The sequence below is a fragment of the Rhinopithecus roxellana genome, chromosome 5 (assembly GCF_007565055.1).
Source record: "Rhinopithecus roxellana isolate Shanxi Qingling chromosome 5, ASM756505v1, whole genome shotgun sequence".
Lineage (NCBI taxonomy): Eukaryota > Metazoa > Chordata > Mammalia > Primates > Cercopithecidae > Rhinopithecus > Rhinopithecus roxellana.
The window spans coordinates 135,324,881-135,338,830 of record NC_044553.1 but is presented as its reverse complement, the minus strand read 5'-3'; the positions used below and the strand labels follow the sequence as shown (position 1 = coordinate 135,338,830).

Sequence of the window (13,950 nt, the reverse complement as noted above, 5' to 3'; positions counted from 1 at the left end):
GTGTTTATTATGTCTGAATACACACACACACATACACAAGCACACACAGGCATAAACAAAATCATGTTAAGCAATATCCATCTATTCCTATGACATAAGAGTTAAAATCAGAGACATGTTGAATTTTATCAAATGCATTTTAGACATTTTCAGCACTTATGAAGTTGCTTGTATGATTTATTTCTTTCGAGTTATTAGTGTGTTCAATTACATTAACAGTTTTTCTACTATGGAATCTATATTTCTGGAATATAGCCCCACTTGCTTGTGGTATGTTCATTTTTGTAACATAATGCTGTGTGAGTCCATTTGTTGCTATTTATGAATTTTGCACCACTATTCATAAGATTGTTTAGTCATTTTTCTCTTTTTGTGCTGTCTTTGACAAGGTTTGGTATCCATGTTGTTTGTACTTCATAGAATAATTTAGAATCTCTCCTTCTCTGTGATTTGGTGTAGTTGGTGCAGTTTAAATAACATTGGCATTATCTGTGCCTTGGAGATTTGATAGAAACTAGAAGTAATCTGAACTTTAATTTTCTTGGAGGAGAAATTTATGAAAACTCAGTTTCTTCAGTGATTATTGGTCTGTTGGGATTTTCTACCTCTCCTGATGTCAAACTGATGATTTACATTTTCCCAGAAAATCATCAGTTTCAGCTGGTTTTCAAGTGGATTTACATATGGCCAAACACAGTACCAATAATAATAATAATAATAATAATAATAATAATTCTTTCTATTTTCTCCGTATCAGTGGCTATTTCCCCATTTTAATGTTCAATTTTGTATATTTGCCTCAATCCTCTCCTAACCCCCATTAGATTATCTCATCTCTAAAAAATCATAAAATGACACATGATTTTTCCCCCAGGACTCTATTTACTATGTACGCAACTCAGAAATAGAACAGCTGAAATCAGAGAAGGGGATGAGAGGGCAGCAGAGGGACAGCTTGATACAAAGTCAATCAACAAACATTTCAGATGTGCAAAGAGCCAGCACAGGTATTCCCTGGCTTTAAGCACCCACGGCTGCTTTTCCCAACTCCCCCACCCCAGTGAAACCTGCCAGTTCCCCGAGTCCTTCACACCCAGCTATCACCTCCTCTTGGACCCTTTCCTGACTCCCCAGGGAGATGTTGGCACCTTTCCATAGACATCTTAGATTACTTTTCTTCAACTTTGAACAATTCATTTAAACCAATTGAATTAACAAATGTAAACATTCTGTCATTTTTGCTTCAGCTGTTCTTTGTTAAATGAAGTGCTACTGACAAGTTAGAAACCCTTCCTTTTCCCCTTTCAGTCTCAGCTCCTACTCTCTCCAAAGCACTACAAGCATCAGCTTGGTAGGCATTGCAACAGAAATTAGTAAATCCATAAATCATAGCTAGTACTGTTTTGTGATTTTTATGAAAATTAAATTTTCAGCCAGGCACAGTGGCTCACACCTGTAATCCCAGCATGTTTGGAGGCCCACGTGGGTGGATTACTTGAGCCCAGGAATTTGAAACCAGGCTGAGAAACTTAGCAAAAACACATCTCTACAAAAAATACAAAAAAAAAAAAAAAAAAAAAATTAGCCGGGTGTGATGGTGTGCACCTATAGTCCCAGCCAGCTACTTGGGAGGCTGAGGTGGAAGGATCGCTTGAGCCTGAGAGGTGGAGGCAGCAATGAGTCAAGATCGCACCACTCTACTCTGGGCAACAGAGTAAGGCCCTGTCTCACAAAAAAAAAAAAAAAAAAGAAAAAGAAAATTAAAATTTCACTAATGGTATTATTTTGAAATTTCCTTTTTTTGAAACACAGTTTTTGAAATTTATTCATGTTAATACAGAATGTATCCATATGTGTATGTACATATATATCAGCTTTGCTAAGGTATAATCTATACAAAATAAAATTCCCCAATTGCACATAGTTTAACTGTTGCACAGTATCACAGTTTTGTTTTGTTTTGTTTTTTGAGACGGAGTCTCACTCTGTCGCCCAGGCTGGAGTGCAGTGGCCAGATCTCAGCTCACTGCAAGCTCCGCCTCCCAGGTTTACGCCATTCTCCTGCCTCAGCCTCCCAAGTAGCTGGGACTACAGGCACCCACCACCTCGCCTGGCTAGTTTTTTGTATTTTTTAGTAGAGACGGAGTTTCACCGTGTTAGCCAGGATGGTCTCGATCTCCTGACCTCACGATCTGCCCGTCTCGGCCTCCCAAGGTGCTGGGATTACAGGCTTGAGCCACCGCGCCCGGCCACAGTATCAGAGTTTTATTCATTATTCTATTATTGCAGATATTGAGGTTGAGGTCTCTCTTTTTTTTTTTTTCTGTTTTGTTGCCCATGCTGTAGTGCAGTGGCGTGATCATGGCTCACTGAAACCTCAAACTCCTGGGCTCAAGCAATCCTCCCACCTCAGCCTCTCAAGTAGCTGGGTCTACAAGTACACACCACCCCACCTGGCTAATTTTTTTTAGTAGATACAGGGTCTTGCTATGTTGCCAGGGCTGGTCTTAAACTCCTGGGCTCAAGCAATCCTCCCACCTGGGCCTCCCAAAGTGCTGGGATTACAGGCGTGAGCCACAGAGTCCAGCCAAGACCTCTTTTTTTGCATTTCAAGCATTGCTGCCCTAGATACCTTGGAGTATACCTAGGTAACGTATACCTAGATGTGAAACCATTGGTCATAAAGCATATACACATTCAGCTTTACTAGCATTCTTGCCAGAATGTCTCATGGAGCTTTGTATTGCTATTTTCACAGAATGTCATGATTTTTTTCAAGCTATTGTCACTAAGCCATTTCCTTGTTTACCCATCCCCTTCCCCATGAATTACTGAAGGGTCTCTGTGTGACTGGCACTCAATGAACACTTGAAAAGTGAAAAGATGAGCTCACTCTCTAGCAGAAGAGAGAGACTCAATGTGTTAAGGGCATTCAAGGCTGTTAAGATCTCATCTGGCTGAGATCCAGGGAGGGCTTCATCAAGGAGGTAGCATTTGAATTGGGCTTTGAAGGGCAGGAAGATGAACAGATGAGGATAGAGATAAGGACCAGGACTGGGATGGGGAGAGGCAGTGGCTCAGACAGTCCAGGGCACGTTTGATTTGCCAGAGCAATGGTTCTTAGCCAAGCTGGGGTGAGATGGGGCAGAAAAGCCAGGCATGTGTATTTTGTAAAAACTTCAAGGGCATCTGACACATCCCCCCTCCCCACACACAAATAACCCCTGAGTGGGAGCAGAGCATGTGGGAAGGGAGCCTCACTGGAAAAGGCAGGTTGGGCTTACTCCAAGATGAGCCTTCAATGGCAGCCTCTGGGTCAGAGCTGGGTTCAAAGGTAACTCCCAGGGGAAGTGGGCAGAGTTACGGGGACACCAGGACCTGGGATAGGGCTGAGTCAGAAAGCCTGCCCTTCCCACTCACTTCCCCTCTTCTGTCTCTGGGAACAGATCATGGCTGTGATGGCCTGGGTTCCCTCCCCAGCCACACAGGAGGGCACTGGGACTGGGGCTCCTTCTGCTCCTCCACTTGGTAGCTCTGTGATCCAGGCCAGGGGCTTCCTGTCCCTTCCTCCCTGGCTGCTCCATGCAGCACAAGCTGTATGCATGTGCCTGGGCCAGGGCCCCAAGGAGCCCCTCCATGGAGTGTGAGGCCTGGGCCTGGCTAGGCCAAGTCCCCTTCCTTTGCCTTGGCTCAGCCCCTTGGAATCTAGGTGGGGGCGGGGTGGGAATCCTAGCCTTCCACCTTCCCTGCTCCCGTGACACGAGATGTCCTTCAGCAGAACCTGGTTCTGGGCGCCCTGCCCAGAGTGGAGGGGAAGGGGAGAAACGCACGACCTTCTCTTCCAAGTCCTTTTGTCTCAAGCAACTTCAGCAAAACCACCAGCCCAGCAGTAAGAGGAGAGCTCAGGCTGTGTCAGCTGTGCTTGGGAGGACAGCGCACAGATGACTCCCCTGGACATAGACTGGCCACGGCCCCAGTTTGGGTTCTGCTGCTTTGGTGTGTGAGTGTGGTTGTGGCTGTCACAACCTGTCAAGCCACAGCTTTCTAATCTACTGAGCGGGTGACTCAGACCTGCTTTCTCTCCCAAGGCGTGGAGAGGATTAAAGAGTAATGACAGGGAATGTGAGGCCGCTGAGTGGCTCCAGGGCCTCAAGCCAGGCTCAACGTTCAGGCTGTTGTTCTGCTGCCTGAGGCCTCCCCAAGCCAAGCCTAGTTGACACTCCTGGGCACATGAGGCCCCAGCCAAGGAGGGATCCCTGGTCCAGCAACAGCTTGTTCATTGTATGGAAGGACACTCCCTGTCCACACCACACAGACAGACAGACAGACACACACACATATCCCTTTGGTTCTAAGAAGATTCCCCCTCTGCCAGGTCGTCAGGGATGTGAGAAGCCTTTTTGATTTTTGTTTTGTTTTGTTTTTTGAGACAGGGTCTTGCTCTGTCATCTGGGCTGGAGTGCAGTGGTGCGATCACAGCTCACTGCAGCCTCAACCTCCTGGCCTCAAGTTATCCTCCCACCTCAGCCTCCTGAGTAGCTGGGACTACAGGCCTGGCTAATTTTTTCACTTGTTTGTAGAGACAGGGTCTTTCTATATTGCCCAGGCTGGTCTTGAAGTACTGGGCTCAAGCAATCCTCCCTCCTAGGCCTCCCAAAGTCTGGGATTATAGGCATGAGCCACCATGCATGGCCTGAAGCCTTTTTGAAGGAGACAGTTCAGTTTTAACAGTGCCTGGAACAGTCGACATTGTTGATCAGCCATTGTTGGACATTGTTTGGTGTCATCAAAAAAGCATGGTCTGGCTGGGGATGTTGGCTCACTCCTGTAATCCCAGCACTTTGGGAGGTTGAGATGGGCTGATCACCTGAGGTCAGGAGTTCGAGACCAGCCTGGCCAACATGGTGAAACCCTGTCTCTATCAAAAATACAAAGAAATTAGCCGGATGTGTTGGTGCACACCTGTAATCCCAGCTACTCGGGAGGCTGAGGCAGGAGAATCGCTTGAACCTGGGAGGCGGAGGTTGCAGTGAGCCGAGATAGTGCCACTGCACTCCAGAGTGGGCAACAGAATGAGACTCTGTTTCAGAAAAAAACAACAACAAAAAAACATGGTTGCCATCCCAGAGGTCCCTGGACAGCTGGCCACACAGCAGGCAGAGGGATGAGCAAATGGAAAGAAGGGGACTCCTGGTTACCAAGCACCATGCTGGGCACCTTTCCGCTTCCTCCCATTCATCCTCCCAATGGCTCTGTGTGGAGGGAATTGCTTCACCATGTTGCAAATGGAAGACTCACAGAAGTGAAGTGAGCAGGTAATGAAACAAGTGGGAACCCAGCTCCCAAGTGCTCCTCCAGGCAGTGAGTCCATATGTGACAGGTCCTCTGTGCTTCCATGCCCCCATCAAAGCAGGATTGAATTCTCCACAGGGCCCTGTGTGTGTGTTCCATTGCCCTCTGTAGCGTTTCTAGCCTATGGCCAAATCACTGCCACTCAGATACCCCAAGGCAATGAGGCCTCAACACCCAAAACTCAACAGCCAGCCAGTATCCCAGCGGACCGCACACAGCTTCATCTTGCCCACCTATCTCTCCAAAGACCTTAGGGTCACTTTCTCTTCTGCTGCGACTCCATGGCCTGAGGCCAGCATGCACCTGGCTGGGCACAACTCTGAGAAGACTCAGCCAGAGTGAGAAGAAGGCTTCTGTCTTCAGGACCTTGCTTGGCCAGGCCACTTAGTAATGGGGAGGGGACAGTTTGGTTTCCTGTTGGAAGCCGGCCTGGTCTTTCTGCCTCTGATCCTCTAAGGACACCAGAGGCCCTGGCTTGGCAGGAATGAAGGTCTACAGGCACAGGGCTGGCCATGACTCACTCACCTCCAGCCCAGCTCTTCCCATCTCATCTTGAGGGTGCTCGTGTCAAACGGCAGAGTGGAAGGCTGTGAAAAGCAGAAGGTGGGAGCCCAGGACACTTGGGTCCTAGTCCTGCCTTTCTAAGCAGATCTAGGCTTTGGTTTCCCTTTGGGAAGCATTACTAATGACTAGAAGGAGGGAGGAGGTGACAATGAGGCACCCCTTCCCCGCCCACTCTGCCTCTGCATGTCTCAGCACCAGTCCCAGGGGTGCTGGCAAGGAATGTGGCAGCTTGAGTACATATCCTGCCCTAGAAACACAGAACATGGAGTACTGGCCACACGTTGTTCTTCTTAAGAGCCACCCTCCGTTGGGCCTGAGCAATGCAGACAGATCTAGAGCAAGGACACACCATACTTCATGAGCTGCCCACATTCTCATCTCAGCTCCTCCTGTAACCCTACCTTGCAGGAGTTGCACCAGCCAACTCATGGGCAAGAATGTGGAGTTCCATTTACACCACCCATGCTGATGTGTAAGCTGTGAAAACCACTGCTCTCCCACGAGAGGAAAGAAGAGTGAGCATCGGGGCCCCACCTCAGGCAAAACAGGGCACTAAAAGCTGCTGATCTCACTGGAAGCTGAGCACTTCCGCTGAGCACTTTCATTACAGCCTTTCCCAGTGTGAGCCTGCCCATGGCCTGAGCACCACGTGGGTTCCTGCAAACTGGACGCTCTGTGCAAACAGCTCCCAGCACTTTATGCCCATTATCTTTATGGTTCTTCCACCCGCCGCTTCCCGGGAAGAATGAGAGCAGAATTCGTGGGGATCTGAGAGTCGAGGCAGTGGAGAGGGTACAGGCCTGTAGGAAGCTCCACTGTGCCACTAGACACCCTCATTTTACAGGGGTGAACATCCTGTTAAATATGTTCAATGTAATGGGCAGCTGGGGATAGGGGAAGGAAACTCCTCAAGGCCCCAAGCACTACTTGAAGTGGGCTGGGGAGGGCTGACCTGCCTTCCAGCCTAGAAGGGTGCCCTAGGCTGGCCACAGAGGGAGAGGGCATCCTCTGAAGAAGAAACAACCATGTTTCCCCCATCGAGGCAGGAAACAGATGGCTTCCACCTAGACCAGAGACTCCAGGAATAATACTTCCCATCTGTAATAAACACTTGACAAGTTTCCAAAGCCCTCCCACCCATCTGGAGAAGGTGTTTTCATGTCTAGCTATCAGGTAGAGAAGTTGAGGGCAGAGTGCCAGCCAATAGAGGCGCTTAGTCCAGGCTGTCTGCTCTTTAAGTCTGGTTCTCACCAGGGGGCCTCTCTGAGGCCTGACCCTTTCTCTGCTAGCTGAGAGGGACACATATCGTGTAGTTTCCCTCCAGTATGGTGGGCCCTCTCCTCTCTGGCACTATAGAGTCATCCCACAAGCAGCTGGCTCCCATCTGGTTTACTGGGAACCCCATCCCTTCCCACAGGGTCACCCCAGCAGCTCCTGGTGGTCATCATGCAACACAAGGCTCCTGTGAAGCCAGCAGGGGCCAGCTTCAGGGGTGCTGTGCTCAGAGGGTGTCTGAAAAGGGGCAATTCATGAGCCAGGCACATGGCAACTCCTTTCACTTGGGGCAAACAGGTGCTGGCCCAAACCCCCCATCCAGAGATGCTGTCAGGGAGATAACTGAAGTCCCTCTACCTGTGGCTCCCCACTCCCCAGCCAGCTATGCTCACAGCTGCTGGCACTTGGGTAGGAAGGATGCCTGTTTTGGGCTCCGACAGGCCTACAGAAATTGTGTACCCCTGTGGGGGCATGATGGGAAGGTAACCAAGAGACTTCATTTCCCCTCTTCAAGCTGCTTCCTTCCCAATAAACTAGAAAACATATCTTGAAGGAGGAGAAAATGCTGGTGCTGTCCCCTGTCATCGACCTCCACACCCATCAAGAGGCCCCTCGCAGCCTCAGTTTCTCAGTGCTGGGACTGTGGGGTGCAAAGAGAAGACAGGAAGAGGCCCCTCCAGTCTGCCCTTTGGTGGCTGGGGAGTCAGGAGACCTGCATGTAGGTAAGAGACCTGGAGAACTCACTCCACCCTCCGTGCCTCAGTTTCCTCATCTGGCTCCAGCTCTAAAACGTCACTCTCTCCTTGCCTCAGTTTCCCTCCAGAGAAAGTCATCTGTCCCAGGGAGAAGAAAAAGGTGAATTCACTTCTAAGGGGAAAGTTCACTTCTGAGGGCAATAGATGGAATGTAGCCCATTTCTCCCAGGGACAGGGGCCAGAGAGAGAACGAGGATGAGGTGATAACAGAGGGTGGTGCTAACAGATGGGCCCTTCTTGAGGGAAACCACGTCTTCCTGGAGTGCTGCAGGCTGTTGAAGGAGAAAGTTCATCTCCTTGTCCCCCTCAGCACAGGCCTTCTCCTCAAAGCCAACTCTCATTCTTTTCTTGAACCCAGAAGAACAGCACAGGCTCACACCCCCTCTGCTCAGATGAGTGTTTTTCATGAGCAATTTTCTCCTGTCCCAGACAATCTAATTCCTGCTTACAGCCATGATACCCTGGAGCCCCACGCAGAAGTTGCAACTCCTGGCATTCTCAGGGATGAGGAAATGTGGTGCTGGGGTGGGGGGAGGTCCCAGGGTCTAGAGAGGAAGAAGGGCCTCTGCCCCTCCAGAGAGCATTCGGTGAAGGCAGTGCCTGGGAGGCCAGCTCTGTAGGGCCTGCTCAGTGACCTTGGTCAAGCCACAACACCCCTGGGCCTCAGTTTCCCCAGGGCCTTCATCCAAACACAGTGTTTCTCTCTCAAGGCCAGGGCGAGTAGGGAGGCAAGAGCCTTTCTTTGGAAGCACATGGGGAAAGGGTGGCATTGTTCCCCTGGGGGACCAGGAGCCCAGCCAGCCCGGCAGCAGCGCAGTAGTGACGTTGTCATAACCCATAACGGCGGAGCAGGCTGGCCCCTCCCGTCCCAGCCCAGAGAGTGGGCGGCAGAGCCCCGGGGAATCCCTGGGTGGGGGAGAGGGTAGCCCAGAGCGGTAACTCCCACCTGGCTGTCAGGCAGGAGGCCGGGGACCCCGCAAGCAAAACTCCTACCCACCTCCATCCCCCCACCCAGTGAAGACCGGTCTTCTAACGCCACGCCCTCCTAGGTGGGTGGCTCAGGCCACACTTTCCTGGGTACAAGCTAGAGACAGCCAGCGTGGCAAGGGACTGTGGCGCAGTCTCCCCTACCCCCATCCCTCCCAATGCAAGGTCTCAGAAAGCACAGAAACAAGCAATCCTTCCCCGCCCCCTCCCCGTGCGGGACCTGGATCCTGCGCCCCTTCTTCCCGGCCCAACCAGCCTGGGTCACTGCACCTGCGTCGCGTGCTCACCACATCTGCGTCCTCAGCACCGCGGCCCCAGCGCCAGGCGCGGCGCTCAGGCCGCCAAGCTGCGGTGACAAGCTCCACGCTCCCCACCTGGGAGGAGACTGCCAGCGGGTCCTCCTCCTCGCCGGCCGGGCGAAGCCAGCCCCACCTGGCAAGGGAGTGTCAGCAAATTCCCTTCTGCATCACCACGAGAGCGGCATCCCGGCTCCTCCCAAGCAGGGGCCAACCTTGGCCCCGCCCCAAGGCTCCTCTGACCTGCGGGGGTACCCAGGCTGGCGGATCCTACGCGAAGACCCAGGCTCCGCCTCAGAGACCCTGTAGCTACCAGGAACCATCTGCAAATTACCATCTTAAACGCACAAGGCTGCCGGTCCCTGGTTCCAGCTTGCTTCAGCTCCCCTGATGCACTGGGCCTCGGCAGCTCCTTTGCCACCTCCCCTCGCCCTCCCTGAGGCCTGTCCTCTTTCCCAGTCTCCTTAGTCCCATCAGCCAGAAGCAAGAAAAGCCAACCCACTCCCACAAAGGTAGCCCGCTGCCCCGCCCAAGGACCCGGTCCTGGCACCAGCCCAGTGGCTGGTACCCAGCTGCTACCCAGACTTCCCCAACAAAGGAGCCATCTACAATTGGCCACAGCCCCACCCGGGAGGCCCAAGGGAGTGGGCTGGGTCATTTCCAGTTTGCGGTGGGCCACACTCCTGCAGGTCTCAGAGTTTCATCAAAGTCCTGACCACTCTGCTATATAGACACTGGTTTTGACCCTGAGGACAGGTGCCAGCATTTGCAACCCCCAAAGATCAGTGTGCAAAACAAGGGGCAGTAGTAAACAGCCTCTCCCTCCCAGGCAGGAGCCTAGGCACATTCATGTCATAGACATTATCTGGCACTCGCAGCACCAGATAATGAAAGACAGCTAATGGGAGAGGAGCCACTGCCCAGCGCTCTCTGAAAGTGACGCCCTTTCACCAGTTAGCGCTGTTAGCAATATGATAAGAAGGCCACAGAGGAAGCCGTGTGAACACAAGGTCATGAGGTGCTAGAGGATGGGCTCAAAAGCTGGTTATGCTTTCATGGGTTGATTTCCCCATAACCAACAGCACAGCACCCCCTTCCACACAACCCTGCCAGACTGGCACACCCTAGTCATCTCCCTCTTCCTCTGACCCCCTGGTTCTCATGACCTAGCCACCCCAAGAAGACCCAAGGGTGAGCCACATAGACACATTCCGTCAAAGTCTATCCATTATGCAGTCACTCACCCACTCATTCTTTTTTTTTTTTTTTTCTTCGAGACAGAGTCTCGTTCTGTCGCCCAGGCTGGAGTATAGTGGCTCGATCTCGGCTCACTGCAAGCTCCACCTCCCAGGTTCACGCCGTTCTCCTGCCTCAGCCTCCCGAGTAGCTGGGACTATGCCTGCCACCATGCCTGGCTAATTTATTTTTATTTATTTATTTATTTTGTATTTTTTAGTAGAGATGGGATTTCACCGTGTTAGCCGGAATCGTCTTGATCTCCTGACCTCGTGATCTGCCCACCTCAGCCTCCCAAAGTGCTGGGGTTACAGGCGTGAGCCACCGTGCCCGGCCCACTCATTCTTTTATCTTTTTCATTCATGGAACAGGAAGACTTTTGACCATCTATTCTTCAGTGGCAACAGGGCATCAGGGTCTAGGTTCCAGCCCTTGCTTAGCGGCTATCATGCTGTGCAACCTTGGGTAGCTCACTTGATCTCTCTTTGTTTTTCCCTCTTATCTGTAATTCTGAGAGGGCTGGGCTAGTTGGGGTCTCAGACCCCTCTGCCCTGACACTTGTATTCTCCTCTTCTAGGATAAAGTCCAGTGGGTACAAAGACAAACCAGATCAATACAAGAATAGTGCTGGGAATGCTAGCTGCCTGCGTTTCAGTCCCAGCTGGGCCAGCTAAATATGAGACTTAATCTCTCTGTGCTTCATTTTTTTTTTTTTTTTTGCATATGGAAAATGGGAAAAAACAATAATCATAAGCTTAAAGGGTGATTGTGAGGATTAAATGAAATATTGTATACAAAATAAATGCTCTGCACGGATTCATTGTTGTTGCTGTAGTTATGCTATTCAGTCTGGTGGGACAGCATAAATTCTCAACAGAAGCGGTTTGTCTGTTCCTCTGCTTCATCATCACAGCAGCTGTTAAACCTATACCCAACCCCATCCACTTCCTAAAGGAGAAACCTGATAAGCATCAACGGCACGCCATAAAGAGAGGCCAGGTGCGGTGGCTCATGCCTGTAATCCTAACAGTTTGGGAGGCTGAGGTGGGCAGATGACTTGAGGTCAGGAGTTCGAGACCAGCCTGGCCAACATGATGAAACCCAGTCTTAACTATAAATACAAAAATTAGTCAGGCATGGTGGCAGGCACCTGTAATCCCAGCTACTTAGGAGGCTGAGGCAGGAGAATCACTTGAACCCAGGAGGTGGAGGTTGCAGCGAGCTGAGATTGCACCACTGCACTGCAGCCTGGGTGACAGAGTGAGACTCCATCTTGGAAAAAAAAAAAAGAAAGATACAGTAAAGGGGGACAGAAGCCAGGTGTGGCGGCTCACACCTGTAAACTCAGCTACTTGGGAGGCTGACGCAGGAGGATTTCTTGAGGCCAGGAGGTTGGGATCAGCCTGGGCAATATAGAGAGACCTACATCACAAAGGAGAGGAGATGAGAAGAGAGGAGAGGGAGGAGAGGAGAGGAGAGGGGAGGGGAGGGGAGAGAAGAGAGAGGGGAGGGGAGAGGGGAGGGAAAGGAAGGGGAGAGGGGAGGGCAGGGAAGGGGAGAGGGGAGGGAAGGGGAGAGGGGAGGGGAAGGGGAGGGGAGAGAGGAGGGGAGGGGAGGGAAGGAGAGAAGGGAGGGGATGGGAGGGAAGGAGAGAGGGGAGGGGAGGGGAAGGGAGGGGAGGGGAGGGGAAGGGAGGGGAGGGGAGGAGACGGGAAAAGAAAGAAAGAAAGAGAGAGAGAAGGAAGTAAGGAAGGAAAGACGAAAAGAAAGAAAGGAAGGAAGGAAGGAAAGACGGAAGGAAGAGAAGAAGAACCTATGGAAGGGAGGAGAACCCATGGAGATGCCAGGTGGGCTGTGTGGTGGGGAAAGACATGACCCCATTGTCCCAACCAACCACCTAGATGAGTGTCAGGCTTGTAGAAGGTCCTCAGTAAAAGTGTATGGGTATGAATAACTGAGGCTTTCGAAAGAAAGGCCCTTCTGGCCTGTGACACTGAAAACACTTATCATGCTTTTACTTGTGTATTGGGGTGGGAATGCCTTTGGCCTGAGCTGTCAAATCTGAAAGATTATGCCTGTTATTGTCTTCATGACTGCATTGTTAACCTCCAATGTCTGGTCTGGGAACATAATCCAGAACAATATAAAATAAACAAAAGGACTCTGAGTAACCCTCACAGTGAGCTGAGATCACACCACTGCACTCCAGCCTGGGCGACAGAGCGAGACTCTGTCTCAAAAAAAAAAAAAAAAAAGAGAGAGAGAGGTACAGAAAAGGGGGATGGAAGCCAGGTGCGGAGGCTCACACCTGTAATCCCAGCTACTCGGGAGGCTGAGGCAGGAGGATTTATTGAGGCCAGAAGGTTGAGACCAGCCTGGGCAATATAGAGAGATCTACATCAGAAAGGAGAGGAGAGGAGGGGAGGGGAGGGAAGGGAAGAGGAGGGGAGGGGAGGGAAGAGGAGAGGAGGGGAGGGGAGGGAAGAGGAGGGGAGGGGAGGGAAGAGCAGAGGAGGGGAGGGGAGGGAAGAGGAGGGGAGGGGAGGGAAGAGGAGGGGAGGGGAGGAGAGGGGCTTTTTCTGCAGATCACCTTGTGTCTTCAATTGGAGCCCACCTTTACTTACTCCACACAAAATTTCAACAGATCCAGTGTGGCAGAGACTGCTAAGAGCCCCTTTTCTTTCCCTCTTCCTTTTTGCAGTAGAGCTCCCAAGGTTAAAACCTGGATTTATGGCTCCCCTACTAGAGACCACATATCCCAGAACCCCTCGCAGCCAGGTGGAAGTATGAACTAAGTCCTAGCCAGTGAGATATAAGTGGAAGTAATAGGTTTAATTTCTGGGCCACATCCTTAAAAGGAAGCTGGCTGTTCTCTACTTCCTCTTTCTCCTTTGTGAAGTCTGGGATGTGGACATGGGGTGGAGGAGAGGGCAGCTTTGATGATGCTGACCAGGACAACCCCCTAGAGACAGGGCATCAAGGCAGGAAGAACTTGAGTCACCAGATGACCTGGAGAAGTGCCCTAGAATGCTGACCACCTTGCATTTTTCCCATGGGAGAGCAATAACCTTGTAAAGTCACTATTGTCTGGTCTCTGTTGCAGCAGCTGAACCAATAGCCTAAAGGAGAAGCCACTTTCCTGATTTTCAAACCCACAGCAGATGAGCAGAAGCATATTAGAAGGAAAAAGGACTAATAAGAAAGCAAGTACAGTGAAAAGGGTAAAAGTCAAGAGCAAGAGAAGAGAGAACAATGATAAACAAACAAACAAACAAACAAACAAAAAACAAACTTGACCAGGCGCGGTGGCTCACGCCTGTAATCCCAGCACTTTGGGAGGCTGAGACAGGCGGATCACAAGGTCGAGAAATCAAGACCATCCTGGCCAACATGATGAAACCCTGTCTCTGCTAAAAATACAAAAATTAGCTAGGCATGGTGGCGTGCACCTGTAGTCCCAGCTACTTGGGAGGCTGAGGCAGGAG

General features: G+C 51.0%; 1 protein-coding gene across 5 annotated transcripts in view; it reads right to left on the bottom strand.

Annotated features, from left to right (window-relative positions):
• TMEM63C (transmembrane protein 63C) overlaps positions 1 to 9,359 on the bottom strand; it is a 76,830-nt gene extending 67,471 nt beyond the window's left edge. For 4 of the 5 annotated variants that reach the window (XR_004057313.1, XM_030930628.1, XM_030930631.1 and 1 more), the window contains exon 1: positions 9,204 to 9,359. The gene's annotated coding sequence lies outside the window, so the exon portion shown is untranslated. The remainder of the gene's footprint in view (positions 1 to 9,203) is intronic. The other variant, XM_030930629.1, reaches the window with a different exon arrangement.
• Between the last annotated feature and the right edge of the window lie 4,591 nt (positions 9,360 to 13,950).